Here is a 19,011-nt window from a genome sequence, read left to right as displayed (position 1 = left end):
GACAGGTAGGAGAGGAGAGACATCAACTCCTCCATATACCGAACCAGAGAGGACCCTTCATAGACTGAGAAGGGAAGCAAGAGGGAAGAGAGTAGTGGGAGAAGAGGAATCTGAAGGAGAATCTGAGGACAATTTTGAGGAAGCTTTAGATCTCAACATGGATAGAGAAGTTCACAACCATGAGAGAGCTGATGGAAACAATGCCATTCCTGAGAGGAGGGTTCTTAGTTCATACATAAACCCAACCTCTGGGAATTGTGGTAGCAGCATCCAGAAACCACCCATTCAGGCCAACAATTTTGAACTCAAACCACAGCTAATATCACTTGTGGAGAATCATTGTTCATTTGGTGGAAGTGCTAATGAAGACCCAAACCAACATCTCACAAAATTCCTGAGAATTTGTGACACTGTGAAGTCCAATGGAGTCCAGGAAGATGCATATAAACTGCTTTTGTTCCCATTTTCACTTAGGGACAAAGCAGCTAAGTGGCTGGAATCATTCCCAAGGGGGAGTCTAACAACATGGGATGAGGTGGAAAGCAAGTTTCTGGCACGTTTCTACCCCCCACAAAAGGTCAATAGGCTTCGATCTGAGGTTCAGACTTTTAGACAACAAGATGGTGAAACTCTCTACGAGGCATGGGAGAGATTCAAGGACTTGACAAGGAAATGCCCACCAGACATGTTCCATGATTGGGTGCAATTGCATATTTTCTATGATGGACTCTCTTATGAATCAAGGAAGGCTGTAGACCATTCATCAGGAGGTTCATTGAACAGGAAAAAGACTGTGGAAGAGGCCATTGAAGTGATTGAGACAGTGGCTGAGAATGAGTACTACTATGCATCAGAAAGGCACAACACTAAGGGAGTCATGGAGCTGAACCATGTTGATACAATTCTAGCCCAAAACAAGGTGTTTGCCAAGCAACTAGCAGAGCTTACCAGGCAATTAGAAACAAAGCAAGTGGCTGCAATACACACACAAGATCAAGAGGAAGTAAGCATTGAAGGAGGTGATTGGGAAGAGGCCAACTATGTGGGAAACCAACAAAGGCAATCATATGATCCACATTCCAACACTTACAACCCAGGATGGAAAAATCACCCAAACTTTAGGTGGGGGAACCAACAAACCCAACCACAAAACCACAAACCTTACAACCACAACCAACATAACAATTCCACATACCAAAACTCCAACCAAAGATCATACCAAGCCACACAAAACACTTACCCCCAACCATCATATCATGGCCAAAATAATCAACCTACCCAACTTAATCCGAACCAACAATTTCAAGATCAATTAAACCGGATAGAAGGAATGATGGCAACCATGAGTCAAGACATAACCGAATTGAAAAGCTTCAGGGATGATGTGAGAGCTACCTTAAGAAACCATGGTGAAAAACTCAAGAGGATGGAGTCTCAAGTAGGAGAGCTATCTCAACAGGCCGTCAAATCAACTGCAGTGTTCCCTAGTGACACAGAAAAGAATCCTAAAGGGGAACAAAAGAGAGTGAGATGGGAAGAATGCAAGGCCATCACCATATTGAAGGAAGTTTCAGAAGAAGAAGGAATCAGGCCCTCAGAGCAGGAGCCAGAAATCTTGAAGGAAGGTGTGGAAGAAGTTAAGCAGGAAAGTGGAACTGAGCAAGCCAAGGAACTGCAAAAAGGCATGCTGGAAATATACCAACCAAAAGCACCATTTCCTCAGAGGTTAGGAGGAGGTGAAAAAGGGAAAACCTATTCAAGGTTTTTAGAGACATTTAACTCTCTCCATGTCAATATTCCCTTTCTTGAGATTCTCCATCAAATGCCTACACACATCAAGTATTTAAAGGAATTGTTAAGCAAGAAAAGAGTTTTGAAGGGAGGACAAACGGTAACAATGAACAAAGAATGCAGTGCTCTCATCAAGAAGGACACACTCTCTAAGAAAACGGACCCAGGAAGTTTTCATATCCCTTGCATCATAGGGGAAACAAAAATTGACAGAGGATTCTGTGATCTAGGAGCTAGCATAAATGTGATGCCTCTAACTCTTATGAAGAGGCTACAACTGAATGAGGTGAGATCCACTGATGTAATCATACAACTGGCTGACAAAACTCAGAAGCAAGCTGAAGGGGTAGTTGAAAATGTGCTGGTGAAAGTGGGGGATTATTACTTCCCCACAGACTTTGTCATTGTGGACATGGAGGAAAGCTACTTACACCCTATCATTCTGGGCAGACCATTTCTAGCCACTACTAGAGCGCTCATAGATGTAGAACAAGGAGAGCTAATTCTGAGAATACATGATGAACAGCTCATTTTCAAAGTTTTCAAACCTGCATCTGAGCCTGAACCAGAACCTGAAAAGCCTAAGGATGATAGTAGCCATCTGTGTTTGGAGGAAAGTAATCCAGCAGCTGAAACTCTAAAACAGTCCTTGGAAGGCAAACAAGAGTTGCAAGAGTTAAAGCCACAAGAATCAGTGGAAACAGATCAGAAGGATCCTCCTGACATAAGGGTCAATGAAGAAATCCTCAAGAGAAAGGGAAGAGTGATAGGGAGATTGCCAAGAGGGTGGAGAAACAAGAAAATTCCCACTGAAGGTTTTTCTCCGGGAGATAACGTGATATCAAGTCATTATCTGCCAATCCCACCTGGCCTCAAAACCATTCCTTCCCAGCTCCCTCAAGTGTTCACAATCAGGAAAGTTCTTTCTATGGAACATTTAGAGGTCATGAATGAATCAAGTGGGGACGTTTTCATAGTGAGAGGAGAAGACGTCAAGCACTACAATCCACCCTAACAAGGGACAACCGTCAAGCTAGTGACGTGAAAGAAGCGCTTCATGGGAGGCAACCCATGTTTTAATACCCTTACTTTTTTTGTTTTGTTGTGCATCTAATAAAGCATGGTTTCTTATGCATGAACTTGAATCCTCAGGACAACTGCTGAAAGAGTGCACTAAACATTGCATGTAAAATGCAATTTGCCTCTAAGTTTGGTGTGCCTGAAGGCACCCCAAATTTTATTCAAAATGCATTCAATTTTTAGTGCACAACCAAAGATTAAGTTTGGTGTTCCTCTTTGAACACGGTTCATGAAAAGCACTAAGTTCCTCTGGATTTCGAAATTCATGACAAGTATACCATTCGCATGTTTTAATGCTTTGGTTTCAATTACTTAGGGTAGTAAATTTGTTTAGAATCAAAGAGCCAAGGTGACTATGATTTATTAGAATTGAGCACATTCATTAAGGACAACGAATATGGATTTCATGTCATCAGGAGAGACAAGAGGACTTTCACCTAAAAATGATGGATATGCAAAGGAACTTTGAATCAAGATTCTTCGATCTGCAAAGGGAACAGAATTTACACTTACAGGAATCCTTCAGCCACATATGCCAACACCAGGATGCCAATGTCTTGGCAATCAAGGAAGCCACCACTTTACAGAATGCAAGATACTCAGTCCAAGCTGATTACAACATCAGTTCGCAAATCAAGCTTAACTACATAGGGGAACATCTACCCAAGATGGACCCAGCATTCCCAGCTTTTGATGAGTATTTCAAAGGGAGGAAAGAAGGAGAAATAAACAAGGCAATGATCCTTGAAAAAGGAGTGGAAGAAACGATGAAAAAGGCTGGATTCTGGAAAAAGCTCATAAGAAAAGACAAAGGAAGCACAAGTGGTCAAAAAGAGGCAGGAAGCAAGAAGAAGCAGGATCCCAAGAATTAAGAAGAACCAAGCAATAAATAAGAGGTGGTCTCGTTCCTTAATAATCAAATGATCATTGGTGGATTGTCTTTATGAGCTTTCTTTCATCATAAGTCATTTAAGTGTTATGTGGAGTTTTTTTTTTTTTTTTTTAGTATGAGTGTCTGTTTATTGCTTTGAATAAAGTGAATGCCTAGATGTTTGGATATAACTTCACCTTCTTAAACGAGTGCTTGCCATGCTTGTTCTGTTTCCAAAAATAAAAGGAAAGTTTGAACAAAAGTAACTTGGCTAAATTAGTGACAAATCAAGTAGAATTAAGTGGTGGTATGCATGCTTGATTGTTTAGTCAGATCACTGGAATTAGAGTGTAGAATTATCATTCTTTGTGTAGAAATTGAAAACTGTCTATGGATCTTAATGAATAAATGTCTTTGGCCATGAAAAAGAAAGTAAAAGGAAGAAGAAAAAGCCACTGAAAAAGGGCAACCAAAAAGAAAAAAAAATTGAGAAAATAAGCTAGGCACCAATGGTTTGAACTTCTGAGACAAATGCCTGTGGTGTTCATGTATTAAGGATATGCTTGGATGAATAGGTTCTGAGGAGTGTTTCAACACTTGGTAACTTGGGTTAACTAACCCGGGATTATCAACCAAAAGTCCATTATCAAGAGCAACCTAAATACAAAACATTTAGTCACACAAAGAGGTGCTGGGCACCAATGTCTCAAGAAGAAATGTGAACTAAAATGCCTAAAGTGGATATGTGTAGTGCACTGATAAGAAAAAGAAAATGCCAAAGGCTTGTGCAACACATGACACTAAGCAAACAAGGAGCAAAGTAGCTCTAAGAAAAAGAAAAGAAAAACAAAGAAGAGAAAAGTGCCAAAGACATAAGAATAACAAGAGGCCATAGCAGTGATTGATGGATGCAATGAAAAAGTGATAATCTTACCTGATAAGTATGAAAAAGTGATGCTGCAACTTTCTGCATAAAACCCTTCTGATGAACTTCAAATGCTTGCTAATATAGCCAATGTAATTGCTTTCTGTTTCATACTTTCTTCTCAAATAACTCAGGACTTGCTTAGGGACAAGCAAGTATTAAGTTTGGTGTTGTGATGCCAAGGCATCTTAGGCTAGTTTCACTAGCATTTTTCTGTTAGTTTTAGTGGTTTTATGCATTTTCTTGAGCTTAAAGTAACCAAAAATGGTTAAATGAAGAACAAAGCAATGAACCATCCAAACAGTATGATTTTAATGCAAATTCCATGAGTTTTAGTTATATTACTTGAATGCTATGAATGGAAGATTTCTCATGAAATTTTGCAAGACTTTGATGCAATTGTTTGGATGATTTCAGGGAAGAAGAGGCTAAGCAAGGAAGCAACAAAATCAATAAAGGAAGCTTGAATATCACATGTGGAGTTTAAGTTCCAGTTTAAGCCTAAACTGGAGCTTAAACGCCAGAATCAGGAAGGCTAAGAAATGCTGGAATTGAAGTTTAACCTCCAGTTTAACCTTAAACTGGAGGTTAAACGCCAGAATGAAAGTCTCACCAAAGAAGCATTCCACGTTTAACCTCCAGTTTAACCTTAAACTGGAGGTTAAACGCCAGAATGATAATGCCACTCAGGAAGGAGTTCCACGTTTAACCTCCAGTTTAACCTTAAACTGGAGGTTAAACGCCAGAATGGGAAAAGCACCAGGGAGCCATTTCCACGTTTAAGCTCCAGTTTGACCTCAAACTGGAGCTTAAACGTGTTCGACCAAGTTTTCTCCTCCAGGGTTGCTCTCTCCATTTCCACGTTTAAGCTCCAGTTTGACCTCAAACTGGAGCTTAAACGTGTTCGACACCTCCAGGGCTACCCTTCTAAGCTTCCACGTTTAACCTCCAGTTTAACCTTAAACTGGAGGTTAAACGTGTTCGACCTCCAGAGCTGCCCTTCCTATCTCCACGTTTAAGCTTCAGTTTAACCTTAAACTGAAGCTTAAACGTGTTCGACTACATGACTCTCCAGGGCTGCCTTCTTCCATTTCCACGTTTAAGCTTCAGTTTAACCTTAAACTGAAGCTTAAACGTGCTTCTACAAAAGGCCTCACTGGAAGTGTCTGGCGTTTAAGCTGCAGTTTAAGCTTAAACTGCAACTTAAACGCCACTCTTGGAAAAGGTTTCTGGGCCAAAAATAGTGCGGTTTAAGTTAGTCTTTGAGCACAAACATTAACTTAAACTTACTCTGGTATGAAACCCAATTGAATATCATGGTTTATGGGATTGGGCCTGAAGGATTGATGAGTTTGAAATCTCAATTTATTGAGTCATGTGTTATTATTTGATTATCACTAAGTTGGCTCAATGAATGTTACAAAATTTGGATCAACAGCCTCATCAAGATTATGGATCATAAACCCAAGGCAAAAGGAAAGCAGGGAGAGGCCTCAAAGCCCAAGAAACACAACAGAAGCTCAATATAGAAAGTGTATAAATAGGATAGAATTTAAGTTAGGGAGGACGTTTTACCTTCACTTTTAGCTAGTTTTCATATCTTTGTAATTGAATTCAGAGCTATGACTCACTAAACCCCCTTTCATTGGGTTAGGGAGCTCTATTGTAATTCAATGAATCAATAATAGTTTATCTTCTTCTTCAATCTTTTCTCTTGAATTTTGTTAGAAAGCTTCTCGATCTAATTCCATTGGGTAGTTGTCTTGGGAAAGAAACTACCCATAATTGGAATCCTTCGGAACCTTGGGAAAGGAATGGAGGATTCATGCTAGAGAAGCTTTCTCACAGTGAATTGGATTGGGGTTTGGATGGATATTGTGACATGTAATCCTACCAAATTGTGGTTCATGAAAATGTGTGGTATAATCAGTGATCGAGCATCATCTCTTCTTATGAACATTTAAACCAAGGGATTGAGAATTTGTTCATTTTTAGAGAGAATTGGTGAGCCAAGGGATTGGGATCCAATCATATAAGATTGCCAAGCAAAATTCAATGAACGCATTGCTTGAGGAAGAGATAAACATGTTTTGATTCGGAGATCTCAATATCTCCTATAACCCAATGAATCCCCCAATTCTGATTTCCATCTTCTCTTTACATTCCGCAACTCAATTCATGCAATCACCCCCATTCCCTTTTAATTTCAGCAATTTAGTTTCTGCTCCTTAATTCATGCAATTTAAGATTCCGCCATTTCAATTTCTTGTCATTTACTTTTCCCGCCAATTTTACATTCCGCAATTCTCATCTCAATCTTGATTCCGCTCAACTAGAACACACTTCTAATCCGAATTGCTCACTCAACCAATCCTTGTGGGATTCGACCTCACTCTATTGTGAGTTTTTACTTGACGATAACCGGTGCACTTGCCGGAAGGAATTTTGCCGATCGTGCAATTTCCTAAATCGTAGCATAACTAGTTTATGCGCATCACCACCACATCAAAATAATTAAACTAATTTCAATATAAAATTCAAAACCATGTACTTCTTGTTCTTTTGCAATTAAAAACATTTTTCATTTAAGAAAGGTGATGGATTCATAGGACATTCATAGCTTTAAGACATAGACACTAGACACTAACGATCATGTAATAGAGACATAAACATAGACAAAACATAAAGCATATAATTTTTGAAAAACAAGAAAATAAGCACAAGGAAATTAAAGAACGGGTCCACCTTAGTGATGGCGGCTAGTTCTTCCTCTTGAAGATCTTATGGAGTGCTTGAGCTCCTCAATGTCTCTTCCTTGCCTTTGTTGCTCCTCCCTCATGGTTCTTTGATCTTCTCTAATTTCATGGAGGAGGATGGAATGCTCTTGGTGCTCCATCCGTAGTTGTCCCATGTTGGAAGCCAATTCTCCTAAGGATGTGTTGATTTTCTCCCAATAATTTTGTGGAGGAAAGTGCATCCCTTGAGGTATTTCAGGGATTTCATGATGAGGGACTTCCTCATGCTCTTGTTGAGGTCCATGAGTGGGCTCTCTTGTTTGCTCCATTCTTTTCTTAGTGATGGGCTTGTCTCCTTCAATGAGGATGTCTTCCTCTATGACAATTCCATCTGAATTGCATAGGTGACAAATGAGGGAAGGCTAACATTGCCAAAGTGGAAGACTTGTCCGCCACCTTGTAGAGTTCTAGGGATATGATCTCATGAACTTCTACTTCCTCTCCATTCATGATACTATGGATCATGATAGCCCGGTCTACAGTAACTTCAAACTGGTTGCTAGTAGGAATTATAGAGCGTTGGATGAACTCCAACCATCCCCTAGCCATGGGTTTGAGGTCAAGCCTTCTTAGTTGAACCAGCTTGCCTCTTGAGTCTCTCTTCCATTGAGCTCCTTCCACACAGATGTCCCTAAGGACTTGGTCCAACCTTTGATCAAAGTTGACCCTTCTAGTGAAAGGGTGAGGATCTCCTTGCATCATTGGCAAGTTAAATGCCAACCTTACATTTTCTGGACTAAAGTCCAAGTAATTCCCCCGAACCATTGTGAGCCAATTCTTTGGATTTGGGTTCATACTTTGGTCATGGTTCCTAGTGATCCATGCATTAGCATAGAACTCTTGAACCATTAAGATCCTGAGGTGTCAAGGAATTCAAGTCCCTGCACCATTTTGGCATTCAAATGCCCATTCTGTGCCAATTCTGGCGTGTAATGCCAGCTTTGCTACCTTTCCTGGCATTAAACGCCAGTCTGCTGCCCATTTCTGGCGTTAAATGCCAGCCAGATGCCCATTTCTAGCGTTTAACGCCAGCCAGACGCCAAACAACCCTTTCTGGCATTAAACGCCCAGAATCCTGCCCATTCTGGTGTTTAACACCCAGAATGCTGCTAGGCTGGGCGTTAAATGCACATTCTGCTATCCTTACTGGCGTTTAAACACCAGTAGGTCTGTCCTCCAGGGTGTGCTATTTTTAATGTTGTTTTTCATTCTGTTTTTGATTTTTTTGTTATTTTTGTGACTTCACATGATCATCAACCTAAAGAAAATATAAAATAGCAATGGAAAATAAATAAATATAATTAAATAACATTGGCTTGCTTCCCAATAAGTGCTTCTTTAATGTCAGTAGCTTGACAATGAGCTCTTCGAGAGCTTCACAGAGATTTAGAGCTCAATGATGGCCTCCCAACACCAAACTTAGAAGTTGAGTGTGGGGGCTCTGTTTGACTCTGTATTGAGAGAAGCTTTTCATGCTTCCTCTCCATGGTTACAGAAGAAGATCCTGGAGCCTTAAACACAAGGTAGTCCTCATTCAATTGAAGGACTAGCTCTCTTCTGTCCACATCAATCATAGCTCTTGCTGTGGCTAGGAAGGGTCTTCCTAGGATGATGGATTCATCCTTATCCTTCCCAGTGTCTAGGATTATGAAATCAGCAGGGATGTACAGGCCTTCAACCTTCACCAAGACATCCTCTACAAGACCATAAGCCTGTTTCCTTGAATTGTCTGCCATCTCTAGTGAGATTCTTGCAACTTGCACTTCAAAAATCCCTAGTTTCTCTATTACAGAGAGGGGCATGAGGTTTATCCCTGACCCCAGGTCACACAGAGTCTTCTCAAAGGTCATGGTGCCTATGGTACAAGGTATTAAGAACTTTCCAGAATCCTGTTTCTTCTAAAGTAATTTCAGTTGAACTAGATCATTTAGTTCATTAATGAGCAATGGGGGTTCATCCTCCCAAGTCTCATTACCAAATAACTTGGCATTCAGCTTCATGATTGCTCCCAGATATTGAGTAACTTGCTCTTCAGCAATATCTTCATCTTCTTCAGAGGAAGAATACTCATCAAAGCTCAAGAATGGCAACAGTAAGTTCAGTGGAATCTCTATGGTCTCAATATGAGCCTCAGATTCCTTTGGTTCCTCATTAGGGAACTCCTTGGAGGCCAGTGGACATCCATTGAGGTCTTCCTCACTGGAAATCACTGCCTTTTCTTCCTCACTGGGTTCGGCCATGTTGGTTATATTTATGGTCTTGCACTCTTTTTTTGGATTCTCTTCTGTATTGCTTGGGAGAGTACTAGGAGGGATTTCAGTAACTCTTTTACTCAGCTGACCCACTTGTGCCTCCAAATTTCTAATGGAGGACATTGCTTCAGTCATGAAACTGAGAGTGGTCTTAGATAGATCAGAGACTACAGTTGCTAAGTCAGAATGGCTCTGCTTAGAATTCTCTGTCTGTTGCTGAGAAGATGATGGAAAAGGTTTGATATTGCCAAACCTGTTTCTTCCATCATTATTATTATTGAAGCCTTGATTAGGCTTCTGTTGATCCTTCCATGAGAGATTAGGATGATTCCTCCATGAAGGATTGTAGGTATTTCCATAGGATTCCCCCATGTAATTCACCTCTGCCATTGCAGGATTCTTAGGGTCATAGGCTTCTTCTTCAGAGGAAGCCTCCTTAGTACTGCCTGATGCAGCTTGCATTCCAGACAGACTCTGAGAAATCATGTTGACTTGCTGAGTCAATATTTTGTTCTGAGCCAATATGGCATTCAGAGTATCGATCTCAAGAAATCCTTTCTTCTGAGTTGTCCCATTATTTATAGGATTCCTTTCAGAAGTGTACATGAACTGGTTATTTGCAACCATTTCAATGAGTTCCTGGGCTTCTGCAGGCGTTTTCTTCAGATGAAGAGATCCTCCAGTAAAGTGGTCTAATGACATCTTGGATAATTCAGACAGACCATCATAGAATATAAATCAGATGCTCCATTCTAAAAACATGTCAGAAGGACACCTTCTGATCAATTGCTTGTATCTTTCTCAAGCTTCATAGAGGGATTCACCTTCCTTCTGTCTGAAGGTTTGGACTTCCACTCTAAGCTTGCTCAATTTTTGAGGTGGAAAAAACTTGGCCAAGAAAGCATTGACCAACTTTTCCCAAGAGTTCAGGCTATCTTTAGGTTGTGAGTCCAACCATGTCCTAGCTCTGTCTCATACAGCAAAGGGGAAAAGTATAAGTCTGTAGACCTCAGGATTAACCCCATTGGTCTTAACAGTGTCACAGATTTGCAAGAATTTAGCTAAGAACTGATGAGGATCTTCCAATAGAAGTCCATGAAACTTGTAATTCTGCTGTATCAGAGAAACTAATTGAGGCTTAATCTCAAAGTTGTTTTCTCCAATTGCAGGAATTGAGATTCTCCTTCCACAGAAGTCAGAAGAGGGTGCAATAAAGTCACTGACGATCGAACTTTCTATCGGTAAAGAAATTCACAAATATATTATCGCGTTGTAAGTATAGCTTCTAAACCAACAGAGAATCCTTTCGTGCAAAATTTTTGTTTGTCACTTAAGCAAACCCAATGAAATTGATAACCGAGTATTTAAACCTTGAGTCATCTTCTTAAGGAATTGCAGGGAGGTATGACTTATTATTAGTTATGGAAAAGGTAGAATTTTGTTTTGGGTTTTTAAAAAAAGGAACAAGTAATGTAAAATAACAAGTCGTTAAAATAATAACTAATAAATCTCTTGGAAAGGTATGAGAATTGGAAGTTCTATCCTAGTTATCTTTATTGATGGTGATGAGAATTGAGTTTTAATCCCACCAAGTTAACCTTTACTAACGCAAAGGAAAGTCAAGTGGACTAATTAGTTTGATCTTCAAGTCCTAGCCAATTCCTACGAAAGGACTAGAGTTATTGGAATTCAATTCAATTAGCAAAAATAACAATTATCAATCACGATGAGTTTGATAACTCAAGAGTCTCCAATTAATCAATTAAAGCCAAGAATATAAAAAGCTAAATAAGAATCATAAATCTGAAATACCTCAATTGCATTAATAAAAGAAAATCAATCTAAACATAAAGAGTTCATAAGCCAAATTAGTAACATAAGTTAGATACGAATAAAAGCATTAGAATAAATGAAAATATAAAAGGAATATTGAACCTGATAAAGAGTTGAAATCCTAAATCCTTTAAGAGGAATCCTAATCCTAAAACCTAAGGGAGAGGAGAGAACCCCTCTCTCTAAAAACTATATCTAAATTATGAAAAGTGAATAATGGAAGACATATCAATGAATGGATGCATTCCCCCACTTTATAGCCTCTAATCTGTGTTTTCTGGGCCGAAAACTGGGTCAAAAATAGGCCAGAAATTGCCCCCAGCGATTTCTGGTACGTACAGGTTACGGGAAAATGACGTGGAGGTGTCGTCCACGCGTTCGCACAGATTGGGTTTTTGCCAGGTCACGCGTTTGTGTCGCCTGGCTTTGGGGCAGTGATGAGCCGATAATTTATACGCTTTTTGGCATTGTTTTTAGTATGTTTTTAGTAGGATCTAGTTACTTTTTGGGATGTTTTCATTATTTTTTATGTTAAATTCACATTTCTGGACTTTACTATGAGTTTGTGTGTTTTTCTGTGATTTCAGGTATTTTCTGGCTGAAATTGAGGGACTTGAGCGAAAATCAGATTCAGAGGTTCAAGAAGGACTGCTGATGCTGTTGGATTCTGACCTCTCTGCAATCAAAGTGGATTTTCTGGAGCTACCAATAGCACGCTTCCAATTGCGTTGGAAAGTAGACATCCAGGGCCTTCCAGCAATATATAATAGTCCATACTTTGCCCAAGTTTAGACGACGCAAACTGGCGTTCAATGCCAGTTCTTTGCCCAATTCTGGCGTCCAGCGCCAGAAACAAGTTGCAAAGTGGAGTTCAACGCCCAAACTGGCACAAAAGCTGGCGTTCAACTCTAAAAATGACCTCTACACGTGTAACATTCAAGCTCAGCCCAAGCACACACCAAGTGGGCCCCGGAAGTGGATTTATGCATCAATTACTTACTTCTGTAAACCCTAGTAGCTAGTTTATTATAAATAGGACTTTTTACTATTGTATTAGACATCTTACTCCAGTTCCCCTCTGGGGCCGAGACCAATGAACTCCATTATCACTTATGTATTTTCAACGGTAGAGTTTCCGCACTCCATAGATTAAGATGTGGAGCTCTGCTGTTCCTCAAGGATCAATGCAAAGTACAACTGTTTTCTATTCAATTCAACTTATTCCGCTTCTAAGATATTCATTCGCACTTCAACCTGAATGTGATGAACGTGACAATCATCATCATTCCCTATGAACGCGTGCCTGACAACCACTTCTGTTCTACCTTCGATCGAACGAGTATCTCTTAGATTACTAATACAGGGGACTGAGTCCAAGATATTGGGATCTTCGTGGTATAAGCTAGATTGATGGCGAAATTCATGAGAATCCGGAAAGTCTAAACCTTGTCCGTGGTATTCCGAGTAGGATTCTGGGATTGAATGACTGTGACGAGCTTCAAACTCGCGAGTGCTGGGCGTAGTGATAGACGCAAAAGGATAGTAAATCCTATTCCAGTATGATCGAGAACCTCCAGATGATTAGCCATGCAGTGACAGCGCATCGGACCATTTTCACAAGGAGGAATAGGATGCAACCAACGACAAAGGTGATGCCTCCAGACGATTAGCCGTGCTGTGACAGAGCATTTGGATCATTTTCCCGAGAGAGATTGAAAGTAGCCATTGGCACCGGTAACATCCTTACATAAAGACAGCCATGGAAAGGAGTAAGACTGTTTGGATGAAGACAGCAGGAAAGCAGAGGTTCAGAGGAACGAAAGCATCTCTATGCGCTTATCTGAAATTATCACCAATGAATTACATAAGTATTTCTATCCTTATTTTAGTATTATTTTCGAAAACCCCATTACTATTTTATATCTGCCTGACTGAGATTTACAAGGTGACCATAGCTTGCTTCATACCAACAATCTACGTGGGATTCGACCCTTACTCACGTAAGGTATTACTTGGACGACCCAATGAACTTACTGGTTAGTTGTGCGAAGTTGTGAACCATGGTATTGGCATCATGTTTTTGGCGCCATTGCCAGGGAAAGAAAGAGCAATGAATTTTACATAATCAAATTGTAATCACAATTTCTGCGCACCAAGTTTTTGGCGCCGTTGCCGGGGATTGTTCGAGTTTGGACAACTGACGGTTCATCTTGTTGCTCAGATTGGGTAACTTTCTTTTCGTTTTCTTTTCAAAAAGTTTTCAAAAATTTTTCAAAAAATCTTTCAAAAATTTCTCCTTTGTTTTCGAAAAAAAAATTTAAAATAAAAATGTTTTCAAAAATATATTTTTCTTCAAAATTTTTAAGAATGAATTCTAGTGTTTCATGAAGCATGGCTGGCTGTAAAGCCATGACTGTAGGGCATGTTAGACGTGTCATGTCTGAGTTATGTACTAAAGCTTGACTGGCTATTAAGCCATGACTGACCCTTTGATTGGAGCTTTAGAGCATAAGATTCCTGGAATTCATATTAAAAATTTTGGAATCCTTATTTTTCTTTTTTTTCAAATAATTTTCGAAAAAAAAATTAATTACAAAAAATCATAAAATCATAAAAATCAAAAATATTTTTGTGTTCTTGTTTGAGTCTTGAGTCATGTTATAAGTTTGGTGTCAATTGCATGTGCATCTTGCATTTTTTCGAAAATTCATGCATTCATAATGTTCTTCATGATCTTCAAGTTGTTCTTGGTAAGTCTTCTTGTTTGATCTTTGCATTTGCATGTTTTGTGTCTTTTCTTGTTTTTCATATGCATTCCTGAATTCTTTATGTCTAAGCATTAAAAAATTCTAAGTTTGGTGTCTTGCATGTTTTCTTTGCATTAAAAATTTTTCAAAAATGTGTTCTTGATGTTCATCATGATCTTCATAGTGTTCTTGGTGTTCATCTTGACATTCATAGTATTCTTGCATGCATTCATTGTTTTGATCCATAACTTTCATGCATTGCATCATTTTTCTTGTTTTTCTCTCTCATCATAAAAATTCAAAAATCAAAAAAATATCTTTCCCTTTTTCTCTCATCAAATTCGAAAATTTGGATTGACTTTTTAAAAAATTTTTAAAATCAAGTTGTTTCTTATGAGTCAAATCAAATTTTCAATTTGAAAATCTTATCTTTTTCAAAATCTTTTTCAAAAATCAAATCTTTTTCAAATTTCTTAGTTATTTTCGAAAATTCCAAAAATATTTTTCAAAAATCTTTTTCTTATTTTTATATCAAATTTTCGAAAATAACAATAACAATTAATGTTTTGATTCAAAAATTTTAAGTTTGTTACTTGCTTGTTAAGAAAGATTCAAACTTTAAGTTCTAGAATCATATCTCATGATTTCTTGTGAATCAAGTCATTAATTGTGATTTTAAAAAAATCAAACCTTTTTCAAAACCAATTTCAATCATATCTTTCCAAAAATATCTTCTTATCTTATCTTTTTCAAAAATATGATTTCAAAATATCTTTTCTAACTTCCTAACTTCTTATCTTTTCAAAATTTGTTTCAACTAACTAACTAACTTTTTGTTTGTTTCTTATCTTTTTCAAAACCACCTAACTAACTCTCTCTCTCTCTCTAATTTTCGAAAACATCTTCCCTCTTTTTCAAAATTTATTTTTAATTAATTAATTATTTTAATTCTTAATTTTAATTTTTGAAAATTACTAACCTTTTTCAAAAACTATTTTCGAAAATCACTAACTCTTTTTAGAAAACAAAAAACAGAGAAAGTAAGAACAAGGAATGAGTCCACCTTAGTGATGGTGGCGTTTCCTTCTTGAGGAACCAATGATGTCCTTGAGCTCTTCTATGTCTCTTCCTTGTCTTTGTTGCTCCTCCCTCATTGCTTTTTGATCTTCTCTAATTTCATGAAGGATGATGGAGTGCTCTTGATGTTCCACCCTTAGTTGTCCCATGTTGGAACTTAATTCTCCTAGGGAGGTGTTGATTTACTCCCAATAGTTTTATGGAGGAAAATGCATTAGAGGCATCTCCGGGATCTCATGGTGATGAGCTTCATGCGCCTCTTGAGCTCTATGAATGGGCTCTCTTGCTTGCTCCATCCTTTTCTTAGTGATGGGCTTCTCTTCCTCAATGGGAATGTCTCCTTCTATGAAAGCTCCAGCTGAGTAACATAGATGGCAAATAAGATGAGGAAAAGCTAGCCTTGCCATGGGGGAGGACTTTTCGGCTATTTTGTAGAGTTCAAGAGAGATGACTTCATGAACTTCTACTTCCTCTCCAATCATGATGCTATGAATCATGATCGCCCGATCCACAGTAACTTCAGATCGGTTGCTAGTGGGGATGATGGAGCGTTGGATAAACTCCAACCATCCTCTAGCCACAAGCTTGAGGTCTAGTCTTCTTAGTTGAACTGGCTTGCCTTTGGAGTCAATCTTCTATTGAGCTCCTTCCACACATATGTCCATGATGACTTGGTCCAACCTTTGATTAAAGTTGACCCTTCTAGTGTAGGGGCGTGCATCTCCTTGCATCATAGGCAAGTTAAACGCCAACCTCACATTTTCCGGACTAAAATCTAAGTATTTCCCCCGAAACAGGGTGAGATAATTCTTTGGGTCCGGGTTCTTACTTTGATCATGGTTCCTAGTGATCCATGCATTGGCATAGAACTCTTGAACCATTAGGATGCCGACTTGTTGGATGGGTTTTGTTAGAACTTCCCAACCTCTTCTTTGGATTTCATGTCGGATCTCCGGATACTCATTCTTCTTGAGCTTGAAAGGGACCTCAGGGATCACCTTCTTCTTGGCCACAACATCATAGAAGTGGTCTTGATGAGCTTTGGAGATGAATCTTTCCATCTCCCATGACTCGAAGGTGGAAGCTTTTGTCTTCCCTTTCCCTTTTCTAGAGGATTCTCCGGTCTTAGGTGCCATCAATGGTAATGGAAAAACAAAAAGCTTATGCTTTTACCACACCAAACTTAGAATATTGCTCGCCCTCGAGCAAGAAAAGAAAGAATAGATGAAGAAGAAGAAGAAGAAAATATAGAGGAGAGGGGGGAGTGGTGTATTCGGCCAAGAAGAGAAGAGAGGGTTGTGTTGTATGAAAATGAGAAAGAATGGAGGGCTATATATAGGGAAAGGAGGGGGGTAAGGTTCGGCCATAAGGTGGGTTTGGGTGGGAAATTGATTTTGAATTTTGAAGGTAGGTGGAGTTTATGAGGTAGGTTTATGGGGAAGAGTGGATGGATGTGAGTGGTGAAGTGGTGATAGGGAAGAGATATTGAGGTGATTGGTGAAGAGTTTTGGGGAAGAGTGTTTATGGGATTGTGTGAAAGAGGGGAGAGAAGAAGTGAGTGGAGGTAGGTGGGGATCCTGTGGGGTCCACAGATCCTGAGGTGATCCTGTGGGATCCACAGATCCTGAGGTGTCCAAGAATTTACAACCTTGCACCAAATTGGGCATGCAAAATGCCCTTGCACACAACTCTGGGCATTCAACGCCAGATTGGTGCTTGTTCTGGGCGTTGAACGCCCATTTGTTGTCCATTTCTGGCGTTGAACGCCAGAACCATGCTTGTTCTGGGCGTTCAGCGCCAGCTCTTCTCCAGGGTGCAATTCTGGCGTTCAAACGCCCAGATGCTGCCCATTTTGGGCGTTCAGCGCCAGAACCATGCTCTGTTCTGGCGTTGAACGCCAGCCAGATGCATCTTACTGGCGTTTAAAAGCCAGTAAGGTCTTCCTCCAGGGTGTGATTTTTTTCTGCTGTTTTTGATTCCGTTTTCAATTTTTTATTTATTTTGTGACTCCACATGATCATGAACCTAATAAAACATGAAAAACAATAAAAATAGAAATTAGATAAAAATTGGGTTGCCTCCCAACAAGCTCTTCTTTAATGTCAATAGCTTGACAGTGGGCTCTCATGGAGCCTCACAGATGTTCAGAGCATTGTTGAGACTCTCCAACCCCAAACTTAGAGTTTGGATATGGGAGTTCAACACCAAACTTCGAGTTTGGTTGTGGCCTCCCAACACCAAACTTAGAGTTTGACTGTGGAGGCTCTGGTTGACTCTGCAATGAGAGAAGCTTACTGTGCTTCCTCTCCATGGGTACAGAGAGAGATCCTTGAGTTTTAAACACAAGGTTGTCCTCGTTTAATTGAAGGATCAATTCTCCTCTATCCACATCAATCACAGCTCTTGCTGTGGCTAGGAAGGGTCTCCCAAGGATGATGAATTTATCCTCATCCTTCCCAGTATCTAGGATTATGAAATCAACAGGGATGTAAAGGTCTTCAACCTTTACTAACACGTCCTCTACTTGTCCATAAGCCTGTTTTCTCGAATTGTCTGCCATCTCTAATGAGATTTTAGTGGCTTGCACCCCATAGATTCTCAGTTTCTCTATTACAAAGAGGGGCATGAGGTTTATCCCTGAACCAAGGTCACACAGAGCCTTTTCAAAGATCATGTTGCCTATGGTACAAGGTATTATGAACTTTCCAGGATCCTGTTTCTTCTGAGGCAATGTCAGTTGATCCAGATCACTTAGTTCATTGGTGAACAAGGGAGGTTCATCTTCCCAAGTCTCAATACCAAATAATTTGGCATTCAGCTTCATGATTGCACCAAGAAACTTGGCAGCTTTCTCTTCAGTAACATCCTCATTCTCTTCAGAAGAGTAATACTCATCAGAGCTCATGAATGGCATAAGGAGGTTTAATGGAATCTCTATGGTTTCTAGATGAGTCTCAGATTCCTTTGGTTCCTCAAAGGGAAGCTTCTTATTGATCACTGGACGTCCCAGGAGGTCTTCCTCCTTAGGATTCACGTCCTCTCCTTCCTTCACAGGTTCGACCATGGTAATTAATTCAATGGCCTTGCACTCTCCTTTTGGATTTTCTTCTGTATTGCTTGGGAGAGTACTAGGAGGGATTTCAGTGATCCTTTTACTCAGCTGGCCCACTTGTGCCTCCAAATTTCTAATGGATGACCTTGTCTCGTTCATGAAACTCACAGTGGCCTTAGATAGATCAGAGACTAAGTTTGCTAAATTAGAGGTATTTTGTTCAGAGTTCTCTGTCTGTTGCTGAGTGGATGATGGAAAAGGTTTACTATTATTAAACCTGTTTCTTCCACCATTATTAAAGCCTTGTTGAGGCTTTTGATCATTCCATGAGAAATTTGAATGATTTTTCCATGATGGGTTATAGGTGTTTCCATAAGGTTCACCCATATAATTTACCTCAACTGTTGCAGGGTTTTCAGGATCATAAGCTTCTTCTTCAGAAGATGCCTCTTGAGTACTGTTGGATGCAGCTTGCATTCCATTCAGACTCTGAGAAATCATATTGACTTGCTGAGTCAATATTTTGTTCTGAGCCAATATGGCATTCATAGTATCAATTTCAAGAACATCCTTCTTCTGAGGCGTCCC

The 19,011-nt window shown here is 39.5% G+C and overlaps 1 non-coding gene across 1 annotated transcript; it reads right to left on the bottom strand.

Annotated features, from left to right (window-relative positions):
• Nucleotides 1-583: 583 nt before the first annotated feature.
• LOC148568035 (small nucleolar RNA R71) lies at nucleotides 584-687 on the bottom strand. The gene has a single exon (XR_015882497.1). It is a non-coding gene; the product is annotated as a small nucleolar RNA R71 (small nucleolar RNA).
• Between the last annotated feature and the right edge of the window lie 18,324 nt (nucleotides 688-19,011).

This window comes from Arachis ipaensis, chromosome B4, assembly GCF_059453495.1.
Source record: "Arachis ipaensis isolate K30076 ecotype BB chromosome B4, ASM5945349v1, whole genome shotgun sequence".
In the NCBI taxonomy this organism is placed as follows: domain Eukaryota; kingdom Viridiplantae; phylum Streptophyta; class Magnoliopsida; order Fabales; family Fabaceae; genus Arachis; species Arachis ipaensis.
This window is presented reverse-complemented; position numbering and strand designations above follow the sequence as displayed.